This window comes from Oncorhynchus kisutch, linkage group LG3, assembly GCF_002021735.2.
Source record: "Oncorhynchus kisutch isolate 150728-3 linkage group LG3, Okis_V2, whole genome shotgun sequence".
NCBI classification, from domain to species: Eukaryota; Metazoa; Chordata; class Actinopteri; order Salmoniformes; family Salmonidae; genus Oncorhynchus; species Oncorhynchus kisutch.
The window spans coordinates 38,261,407-38,274,014 of record NC_034176.2 but is presented as its reverse complement, the minus strand read 5'-3'; positions in this window follow the sequence as shown (position 1 = coordinate 38,274,014).

Genomic DNA, 12,608 nt, shown 5'->3' with positions numbered 1-12,608 from the left:
CTTGAAGCCTACAGATTCTGCCCTCCAGAGCAGGGGTGAGTATGCCTGTAGTTTAACTGAAGAGTCTCTACGTGGCTTGGACTTGGACAAGAGGCAAAGTAAGGCCTGTGATGCACTTGACAAGCAGCACTGTGGGAAACATGGACGGTGCCCAGCATCTCCCTGCTTGGCAGATGAAGCAGAGTCTTCTGGAAATACAATGCTTGTAAAAGGATTGGTCGACAACACACAACTGGGGAAGAGGAGGAGAAGCAGCAGGAACAAGTTCAGGAAAGAAAGTGAAAAGGAGGAAATGGAAGAGGAATCTCTCGACTTTTGTGTCATTCAATGATTTTGTGACATTCTTGATTTTGAAAATTATTGTTATAAAATGTTATTTGGAAGCAAGTGGACTGAGACTCATCTTTGGACCGTTTATTCAAGTTGACTTTACTAATGTAGCACACAATTGCTTGTACAGCAAGATACAGTATAATATATATATATTTTTTTTTTACAGTAGAATGCAAAGTTGATTTGTGTCGGGCTACAGTTTGCTATTACACTTGATAATTAACATTTAGTAAATTATCAAAAAAATATATAGTAAACATAACACTATCTACTAGCATAGTAATTTCTAAGTATTAGTAGTATCTGTAAATCTGTAACCTTCATTACTTACAAGTGATGCATTTCAACCACTATATGCTATTAGTAAATCAGTTATTAAGAAGTACATTTTCAAGATGGAGATTTAGGTCTGCTTCTCTTCATTCTCACAACACAATCATCTTAAAGAATGTTACACACAGCCCTCTTCAAATCCATCCACAAGCAGTCTGTATGTAATCGATGTTCAAAAGGGACCACATCCAGCACATTTAGATGTTTATCTTGCTCTTTGAAAAAGTTGTCAAATGTGTCTGTTTTTGATTTTAGAAGAAGGGATGGAACAACTTCAAATTCTTGATGTGTTTGCATTTTATACTTTCTCCACAAACAGTCAGCCAAAGATCTGCCATGATTAATAAGACATCTGCAAACATACTGTACATGGACAATGATACTTTAGGTCCTTTACTCATCTGTTGGAGTGACGTTTCCTTGTCGAGTTTAGGCCCATACTCTTCATGAGTTTCACTTTTGCAGTTCCTAGATTCTTATAAGAGGGCAAACTAGTTCTAGGACCATGGTATTTGAGAGTTTTCCTACTAACATATACAGATGCACGATAACATACACACTATACACACACATACACATGGATTTTGTGCTGTAGATACAGTTGAAGTCAAAAGAGTCATTAAAACAATTTTTTTCAACCACTCCACAAATGTCTTGTTACCAAACTTTTGTTTTGGCAAGTCGGTTAGGGCATCTACTTTGTGCATGACTCAAGTAATTTTTCCAACAATTGTTTAAAAACAGATTATTTCACTTGTAATTCACTGTATCACGATTCCAGTGGGTCAGAAGTTTACATACATTAAGTTGACTGTGCCTTTAAACAGCTTGGAAAATTCCAGAAAATTATGTCATGGCTTTAGAAGCTTCTGATAGGCTAATTTACATCATTTGAGTCAATTGGCGATGTACCTGTGGATGGATTTCAAGGCCTACTTTCAAACTCCGTGCCTCATTGCTTGACATCATGGAAAAATCAAAAGAAATCAGTAAGACCCCAGAAAAATAATTGTAGACCTCCACAAGTCTGGTTCATCCTTGGGAGACATTTCCAAATGCCTGAAGGTACCATGTACATCTGTACAAACAATGTCCGCATGTATAAAAACCACGGGACCACACAGCTGTCATACCGCTCAGGAAGGAGATGCATTCTGTCTCCTAGAGATGAACGTACTTTGGTGTGAAAAGTGCAAATCAATCCCAGAACAACATCAAAGGACCTTGTGAAGATGCTGGAGGAAACAGGTACAAAAGTATCTATATCCACAGTAAAACAAGTATTATATCGACATAACCTGAAGCAAGGAAGAAGCCACTGCTCCAAAACCGCCATAAAAAAGCCAGACTACGGTTTGCAACTCCACATGGGGACCAAGATTGTACATGTTGTAGAAATATCCTCTAGTCTGATGAAACAAAAATAGAACTGTTTGGCCACAATGACCATTGTTATGTTTGGAGGAAAAAGGGGGAGGCTTGCAAGCCGAAGAACACCATCCCAACTGTGGATGGCAGCATCATCTTGTGGGGGTGCTTTGCTGCAGGAGGGACTGGTGCACTTCACAAAATAGATGACATCCTGAGGATGAAAAATTGTGTGGATATATTGAAGCAACATCTCAAGACATCAGTCAGGAAGTTAAAGCTTTGTCGTAAATGGGTCTTCCAAATGGACCATGACCCCAAGCATACTTCCAAAGTTGTGACAAAATGGCTTAAGGACATCAAAGTCAAGGTATTGGAGTGAACATCACAAAGCTTTTCACCCATCTTATTGTGAGAAGCTTGTGGAAGGCTACCCGAAACGTTTGACCCAAGTTAAACAATTTAAAGGCAATGCTACTAAATACTATTTTAGTGGAAGTAAACTTCTGACCCACTGGGAATGTGATGAAAGAAATACAAGCTGAAATAAATAATTCTCTCTCCTATTATTCTGACATTGCACATTCTTAAAATAAAGTGGTGATCCTAACTGACCTAAGACAGGGAATTTTTACTAGGATTAAATGTCAGGAATTGTGAAAAACTGAGTTTTTAAATGTATTTGGCTAAGGTGTATGTAAACTTCAGACTTCAACTGTACGTGGTAGTAGAGTAGGGGCCTGAGGGCACTACACCTAATATGTTGTAAAATCTGTTGTGATTGTATTGTAATGTTTTTTTAAATGTATAACTGCCTTAATTTTGCTGGACCCCAGGAAGAGTAGATGCTGCCTTGGCAGCAGCTAATGGGGATCCATAAGAAATACAAATCGACACATGGATGAGCTGAACTTTGCTTGGAATCCCCAGCTTGCCTCATTTTCACACCAAAATAATACAAGTGTCTGTTCTTCTCATCTTCCTCAATTTTAAAAGCGTTCTTCAGCTCACGTACGTTAGCAAGAAGCAGTGATTCAATTGTGGTATAATTCATATTTTTTTCCTCGTGCATTTTAGCTTCATCTGTTCTGAACTTGACTTGGAATCACCAGCTTGCCTAATCTTCCCATCGAAATGTTATTTTCATCCTCCTTACTGTTAAAAGTGTTATACTTCTCACGTATGTTACCAATGAGCAGTAATGGGCTGTGACTATAATTAGGTTTAGGTATTTCTTCTTCACGTATTACATCTTCCACATATTGGTCTCTATCTTTATCCTTATGTGAATTACCAATTTGATCTGTATTCTCTGGTAAAATACTCATTGGTTTATCATTGTCTTTGGAAGGAAAAATTAAAAGCCAATCTCCAGTAACCAGTCATTTATTTGCTGCTGAATCAGTAATAGCATTTCCAAGAATAGAGAATAATCTGTTGTCTCTACCGTCTTGCCTTTGTGCTGTTGTCTGTGCCCAATAATGTTGATAACGTATTTTGTGCTGCTACCATGTTGTCATGTGATGTTGATACCATACTGTGTTGTCATGTGTTGCTGCCATGCTATGTTGTTGTCTTAGGTTTCTCTTTATGTAGTGTTGTGGTGTCTCTCTTGTCGTGATGTGTGTTTTGTTCTATATTTTTAATCCCAGACCCCGTGCCCGCAGGAGGCAAAAGGCCGTCATTGTAAATAAGAATTTGTTCTTAACTTACTTGCCTAGTTAAATAAAAGTTCAATCAAATGTAACATTGTATTTAGTGTGAGCAGAAATTCTCACTGAACATATCTTTAAACCTGCAGCTGTACAATGAATTAATCCCAAACATGGATGCAGCTGAGATTAGTCAAACTCTATCGGTTCAATGTGATCCTTTTCATCCTCAGACGGTAAAACATCTCCCTTTAAGGGATTTGCTAACTTTGTGTTCAAGCCAGGATACTCCACTTCTGAAACCTTGATTTTCTTTTGTTATCCTCATCCTCCTTTCCTCTGCTTTCCTTTGCTACTAATGTACTGCTGTACCAGTAGTGGTTTCACCCATCTTAGTGACAAGTGGTTCTGTTTTGCTCGCTTCCTCAAAACGTTCATATCCCCACCCTCTCCTGTGTACTCTGTGTCCGTCTCCTGCATTGTATACGGTTTCTCCTCCTATTAACATCTTCCTGTGACTCTTTAGGTACAGTGAAAGAAAGTGTTTCTTCACCTTCACCTTTCCATCCTCAAGATTGGATTCACTAGACATTCTAATGGCCTTTTCAGTTGTAGAAATAATTACTGGAAAGATTTTCTCTTGATGTCTTATTCTTTCTGCTTCATTACCTTCTGATGTTGAAGCAGTGGGAGTGGATTATTCGGTCTCAGTTTCTAGGGGCTTCGTTGCTCTTTCCCATTCAGAACTTTCTGCTGTTACTTCTAAAAATGGGGCACCAGAATCGAAGGATGCAGTTTTAAGTTTCACTGACTGCTGTTTTTATTTTTTATTTTTTATTTCACCTTTATTTAACCAGGTAGGCTAGTTGAGAACAAGTTCTCATTTGCAACTGCGACCTGGCCAAGATAAAGCATAGCAGTGTGAACAGACAACACAGAGTTACACATGGAGTAAACAATTAACAAGTCAATAACACAGTGGAAAAAAAGGGGAGTCTATATACATTGTGTGCAAAAGGCATGAGGAGGTAGGCGAATAATACAATTTTTGCAGATTAACACTTGAGTGATAAATGATCAGATGGACATGTACAGGTAGAGATATTGGTGTGCAAAAGAGAAGAAAAGTAAATAAATAAAAACAGTATGGGGATGAGGTAGGTGAAAATGGGTGGGCTATTTACCAATAGACTATGTACAGCTGCAGCGATCGGTTAGCTGCTCAGATAGCAGATGTTTGAAGTTTGTGAGGGAGATAAAAGTCTCCAACTTCAGCGATTTTTGCAATTCGTTCCAGTCACAGGCAGCAGAGTACTGGAACGAAAGGCGGCCAAATGAGGTGTTGGCTTTAGGGATGATCAGTGAGATACACCTGCTGGAGCGCGTGCTACGGATGGGTGTTGCCATCGTGACCAGTGAACTGAGATAAGGCGGAGCTTTACCTAGCATGGACTTGTAGATGACCTGGAGCCAGTGGGTCTGGCGACGAATATGTAGCGAGGGCCAGCCGACTAGAGCATACAAGTCGCACTGGTGGGTGGTATAAGGTGCTTTAGTGACAAAACGGATGGCACTGTGATAAACTGCATCCAGTTTGCTGAGTAGAGTGTTGGAAGCAATTTTGTAGAGGACATCGCCAAAGTCGAGGATCGGCAGGATAGTCAGTTTTACTAGGGTAAGTTTGGCGGCGTGAGTGAAGGAGGCTTTGTTGCGGAATAGAAAGCCGACTCTTGATTTGATTTTCGATTGGAGATGTTTGATATGAGTCTGGAAGGAGAGTTTACAGTCTAGCCAGACACCTAGGTACTTATAGATGTCCAAATATTCAAGGTCGGAACCATCCAGGGTGGTGATGCTGGTCAGGCGTGCGGGTGCAGGCAGCGAACGGTTGAAAAGCATGCATTTGGTTTTACTAGCGTTTAAGAGCAGTTGGAGGCCACGGAAGGAGTGTTGTATGGCATTGAAGCTCGTTTGGAGGTTAGATAGCACAGTGTCCAAGGACGGGCCGGAAGTATATAGAATGGTGTCGTCTGCGTAGAGGTGGATCAGGGAATCGCCCGCAGCAAGAGCAACATCATTGATATATACAGAGAAAAGAGTCGGCCTGAGAATTGAACCCTGTGGCACCCCCATAGAGACTGCAGAGGACTGGACAGCATGCCCTCCGATTTGACACACTGATCTCTGTCTGCAAAGTAATTGGTGAACCAGGCAAGGCAGTCATCCGAAAAACCGAGGCTACTGAGTCTGCCGATTTAAGAATATGGTGATTGACAGAGTTGAAAGCCTTGGCAAGGTCGATGAAGACGGCTGCACAGTACTGTCTTTTATCGGTGGCGGTTATGATATCGTTTAGTACCTTGAGCGTGGCTGAGGTGCACCCGTGACCGGCTCGGAAACCAGATTGCACAGCGGAGAAGGTACGGTGGGATTTGAGATGGTCAGTGACCTGTTTGTTGACTTGGCTTTCGAAGACCTTAGATAGGCAGGGCAGGATGGATATAGGTCTGTAACAGTTTGGGTCCAGGGTGTCTCCCCCTTTGAAGAGGGGGATGACTGCGGCAGCTTTCCAATCCTTGGGGATCTCAGACGATATGAAAGAGAGGTTGAACAGGCTGGTAATAGGGGTTGCGACAATGGCAGCGGATAGTTTCAGAAATAGAGGGTCCAGATTGTCAAGCCCAGATGATTTGTACGGGTCCAGGTTTTGCAGCTCTTTCAGAACATCTGCTATCTGGATTTGGGTAAAGGAGAACCTGGAGAGGCTTGGGCGAGTAGCTGCCCTTTGTTTTTTCAATATCCTCAACGAGTAATAGAGACACTGGAAGCTTCTTTGTTGATTGTGTCTTTAGTCCTCTTTCTCCTCATCAACATGTTTGTGTACATTATCTCTGTAGAAGTTGAATATTTGTGTATTTCTGTTGATTTTGTACTGGGTAGAAAATTGCCTTGTTGACTTCTCCTGTAGTGTAGTGAAACGTGTAGTTTTGTCCTCCCTCTCTCCCTTATCCTCACATTCTTGTGTTGGTGGAGTTTTTGAAAGCTTGATTTCAGCATCAGGTTGTGGGCTGTCAGGTCCACTAGACATCTCACTGATCGTTCCTGTAGTTGTCATGTAATTTGTCTTGTGTTCATCCCTTTCTCTTATAATTTCAGTTGCCTCTGATATTGGTGTGCTTGTTTCATCCTAATCAGTGGCCAGTGGGATTGTTGTACTCTCCATCTGAAATAAGAAACGGGGCATCGGATTCAACAGAAGCTGTTTCGTCTTTACTGACTGTTGGTGGTTCAGAGTCTTTGTAGGTTGTAACACTAATTCCATAGCTTACTTTTCCTCTAAATTGTGATTGTGTATATCTGTAGATGTTGGATACCTTGCTGTTGATTGCTGCTCTTCATGGACATTTCTGGTTTTGTTGACATATCTGGTAGTGTAGTGACACTTGTTGTGCCTTAGTCTATCTCTATCTTGTATTCCATTTAATCTCTTGTTGGAGTTTCTGAAAACTTAATGTCCTCTTCGGAGATGGGGCTCACACCTCTACTAGATGTTGCACTGACTATTTCAGTTGTTTTCATAGTTCTGGTTGTCACCCTTCTTTTCTTTCATTTCAGTTGCCTTTGATATCAGATACTCGACATGCTTTCATCCCAGTCAGACCATTGGTTTTGTTGTCTTCTCCCTCTCAAAATGTTCTGTGGCTCTACCTAGAACTGGGGAATGAGATTCAACAGAAGCTGTGAGAGCTTCACTGACAGTTGTTGTACGTCTTCTTCCTCAACCTCCTCAATAGTCTCTAATGATGTTTAACCTGTTTCTCCTATTTCACTGTCCTCTGACACAGGTATAGTTTGAGCCTGTTTGTTGGTTTTGGCAGTAATTTCATAGCCCTCTTTTTCTTCTTCATCATGTTTGTCTATCGCTGTAAATGTGGAATACCCAGTACATTGTTTCTCTCCAAATCCATTTCTGGTTAGAAAATGACTTGTTGACATGTGTTGTAAAACGTGCATTTTTGTCCTCTGTCTCTATTTACTCCTTGGAATCCCCAGCTCCTTTTTTTGTGTGGATAGAGTTTCTGGAACTTTGATTTCCACATCAGTTTGTGGGCTCTCAGATTTACTAGACATTCCACTGATCATTCCAATAGTTGTCATGTCATTTGTATTTTCCTCATCCTGTTATTTTATCATTGCAGTTGACTCTGCTATTGGTGTACTTGTTTCATCCCAGTCAGTGGTCAGGGGCATTTTTCTGTACTCTCCATCTGAAAATGAATTTGGGCATCAGATTCAACAGAAACGGTTTGAGCTTCACTGTCTGTTGCTTTACCAAATACACGGTCTACATTGTCCTCTTCAATAATGTCTAGGTCTGTATGGTCTTCTGTTTTTTTCTACATCCTCAGTCGGTCCTTCGAAAAATTGGCTCAACAGAAACAGTGTCATGCTCTATGGAGATTGTATAACGCTACCTTTATGGTCCTCTTTCTCCTCTTCTCCTTCTTTACTAAGAGGCCAACAAATATTATAGTTAAACTCAAATATGCTAATTGATTAAAAAAATATAAATATTTTTGGAAAAACTGTTTAAAAAGGTATAGTCCGTAAATTATATCATAAATAGGACTGGTGGAGTTACAGTATGTCACACATGCAGCTAACAAAAACATGTGGAAATGTCTGCTCTACTCAAAATTATAACCAACTAATTGCAGCATTACAGCAAAAATTGAAGAGGCAAGAGGTCTGATGAGTACAAATGTAAGGAACTTGTCTGTCAGCCCTCCATTAAAGACCAAAATTGACTATAGAAAATTGTAATAAATAAAAAAGTATACAATTTTTGACAGCTGTCCCATATAGATTTCTCAGAATAAGAATAGACTGACGAGTTTCAGAAGAAGGTCTTTGTTTCTGGCCATTTTGAGCCTGTAATCGAACCCACAAATGCTGATGCTCCAGATACTCAACTACTCTAAAGAAGGCCAGTTTTATTGCTTCTTTAATCATAACAATATTTTTCAGCTGTGCTAACATAATTGCGAAAGGATTTTCTAATAATCAATTAGCCTTTTCCAATTATAAACTTGGATTAGCTAACGCAACGTGCAATTGGAACACAGGAGTGATGGTTGCTGATAATGGGCTTCTGCACGCCTATGTAGATAGTCCATAAACAAAATCTGCCGTTTCCAGCTACAATAGTCATTTACAACATTATCAATGTCTACACTGTATTTCTGATCAATTTGATGTTATTTTAATGGACAAAAAATGTGCTCTTCTTTCAAAAACAAGGACTCCAATCTTTTGAACGGTAGTGGATTTTAAATATATATTTACAAAAAAATATATGGGGATTGGAAATGATGCAGACAATTAGAATTACATACACCCCCACAAAATAAAAAGTAGCCAAGATGTATCACCATCTTTAGATAATCCCTGTTCTGTTCAGCAGAAAGAGTTGTGGGTTCTACATAGGTTTTCTCCTCTTTCTCAGCGTTTTCTTCAACATACTTGTCGGACAGAGGTTCAGACCCTCCAGTCCTTTTTTTCTGTGTCGTCCTCAATTTCACTAAAAGCGGTAATTTCATTTGTCATGTGAATTATTTTGTCTTGATCCTGTGTATTATCTCCAATTGCTGCTGATGTTGGTGGACACTCTGTCAAACTAAAAGGATCAGTTGTCACAGGTTCCACATAATTGTCTAAGACTTGTGTTGCAGTCTCTTCCCATAAGTCCTAATGGTTCTGTCAAGTCCTCCAAAATCATCATCAGGTACTTCACTTTCCACAGAAAACTTCTGATTTTCATTTGTTTCTGTCATCCAATTGGATTCATTCCTCTCCTCCTCCTTGGTTGTGTGTTTCTGATTTTTCAGTTCTCCATACACGTTTATCCATTTTACAGGAGTATATCACTTATTTTCTCATGGTGTGCTTTCTGAAATATTTGGTAGACTACATAGTTTATTATGATTTTTGTCCTGATTTTATTCTCATAAATTGCGCAGATGTACAGTACCAGTCAAAAGTTTGGACACACCTACTCATTCAAGGGTTTTCTTTATTTTTAAAACTTTTTTCTACATTGTGGAATAACGGTGAAGACATCAAAACTATGAAATAACACATATGGAATCATGTAGTAACCAAAAAAGTGTTAAACAAATCAAAATATATTTTATATGTAACCCGATTTAGGAAACTAGGCATATGTTGCAAGTCACGGCTTCACAGGATAGCTGTTTGAGCGTTTTTTGGCCGAAATGCCTTCTCGAACACATGAACTTTCATGTGCCTTAATATCAAACTTGTATGACATCTGTAAATACGAAATAAAATTGTTTAATTATGAGCCTAGTTGGTTTAGCCACAGAAAAAGGGAGGAACCTTCCCGCTAGCCATGAATGGCTGAGATAATGAGTGGGCTGGACATGCCAAGAGATGAGTTTGGATTGGTCTGCCATATAGCCCGCATCTGTCTATTGCAGCTGGTGAGTATGTTTAGGTAATCATGTCGAACGCAGCTTTAAAAAAAAAGTATTGCGTAGTAAAGCTGCATAAACCTAATGGCAAGTTAAAGTGTACTGTTAGCTAGCTAATGTTGGCAGGCTGGCTCGCTAGCTAACGCTATGTGTATGCTCTCCACTTTTTGGAGGACCGAGTTTTGAAATCAGTGGAATTGATATGATAGCTAAGGATATGGAGAAAAAACACCACCAGTCTGGGTTACATTGTCAAACTAAGGCAACCATGCATGGCATCAGACAGGAAACGCGTCTTCAGATATTACACATTTTTTATTTTGACAGAAAGGGGTTCAATTTCAAGTGTACTGTTAGCTAGCTAATGTTATGTGTATGATCTTATTCTTCGTATCTCAGACACATTTACTTGACTATTTGTACCCATAGATCTTGGTTGTTTAGCTACCTGCAGATTCATGCAGGGTAGTAATGTCATGAGTTCTGATCTTAACAAAAGACTCCACTCTAATTTTGACAAAGTATTTTCATTTCAAGTTCAAATGTGCTGTTAGCTAATATTTCATGGACACTCTACAATAAAGGCCTGATTGGTGGAGTGCTGCAGAGATGGTTGTCCTTCTGGAAGGTTCTTCCATCTCCATAGAGGAACTCTGTCAGGGTTCTTGGTCACCTCCCTGACCAAGGCCCTTCTCCCCCGATTGTTCAGTTTGGCTGGGCGGCCAGCTCTAGGAAGAGTCTTGGTGGTTCCAAACTTCTTCCATTTAAGAATGACGGAGGCCACTGTGTTCTTGGGGACCTTCAACGCTTCAGAAATGATTTGTTACCCTTCCCCAGATCTGTGCCTCGAAACAATCCTGTCTCGGAGCTCTACGTACAATTCCTTTGACCTCATGGCTTGGTTTTTGCTCTGACATGTACCGTCAACTGTGGGACCTTATTTATATAGACAGGTGTGTGCCTTTCCAAATGACGTCCAATCAATTACAATCGAGTTGTAGAAACATATCAAGTATGATCAATGAAAACAGGATGCACCTGAGCTCAATTTTCGAGTCTCATAACTAAGGGTCTAACTAACTTATTTCTGGTTTTTCTTTTTTATAAATTGGCACAAGTTTTTTCTTTGTCATTATGGAGTATTGTGTGTAGATTGATGAATTATTTATTTATTTAATAAATTTTAGAATTCGGCTGTAAGGTAACATAATGTGGAAAAAGCGAAGGGATCTGAATACTTTCCGGAATGCACCATAGGTGTTTTTGCACACAGAAAGCTACATTAAGCTACCCAAACTTCCTTCACTGCTCCCTCCACATCTTTGCCTTGCACCCTAGACATGTCAAGAACTTAAGTGGTTTGGCAGCATACTATGTTAATACCCTATTCTGTACCTGTCTAGGCACAAGCCAAAACGTATGTCAGTGTGTGGTCTATTAAGACATCTTGCCACGAGATTGAGAAAATTAAGACAAAGCTTAAATTGCAACTTATATCCAGGTCAAGTGAGTTTTTTTCATTTTCGTTCTGTAGCTATAGGCGCGGTGCTGTACTGCTTTCCCCTCACCTGGGGGTAGAATGAACTGCCCTGGATGCTGCTGCATGCTGGTGTCATGATACTGGCTCTGGTCTGCTCTGTCCTGGGGCTCTGTGCTGTGTTTGATTTCCACAACTCCAAAGACATTCCCAACTTCTACTCCTTGGATTGTTATTTGCACTAAAGCACTCTTCACCAGTCAGGTTTAGTATATGTGCCACTGCCAAAGCACACATTAAAATGGCATTATCATAAAACAACTGTGAATTCATATTTGGCCATATTATGACCTACTTGTGTTATGCCTTACTTGGCATCCATGGTGATTGTTAGAATTGTGATGCCATTTTCTATGGCTGTGAGAGGCTGAAATAATGTTTGTTTTGTTTTCCGTGGGTGGTGGCCCTTGTTGGTTTCCTCCTGCCCTGCTCACCCATGCCATTCCACAAGCTGCTACAACGTGATGTCTCCCATCCATGTGTGGATGGGAGACAGCATACTGATACTCAGAATCGTGTCCTGCATCTCAGGGATCAACCAGAAACTCAACCAGAAACTCTTCTTAGCATTGTAAGAGACATTGTTCACTATGTAAGCCCATATTCTTATAGCGTCTCAGATTGCGCTGATCTAGGATCAGGTCCCCCTGTCCATGCAATATTATAAATTGTGATGTAAAAGGCAAAACTGATCCTACTCTGAGACTATGAATATGAGCCTGATTAGGTTTATTTCATATTTTGTGTTAAGGACTTGGAGGAAACAATGTACTGTATACAAATATTTCCAGAATGCACAGACAAAAAAATGAAATTTATTTTAGCTTTATTTAAGGCAAGTCAGTTAAGAACAAATTCTTATTTTCAATGCCTGTTCAGGGGCAGAACGAC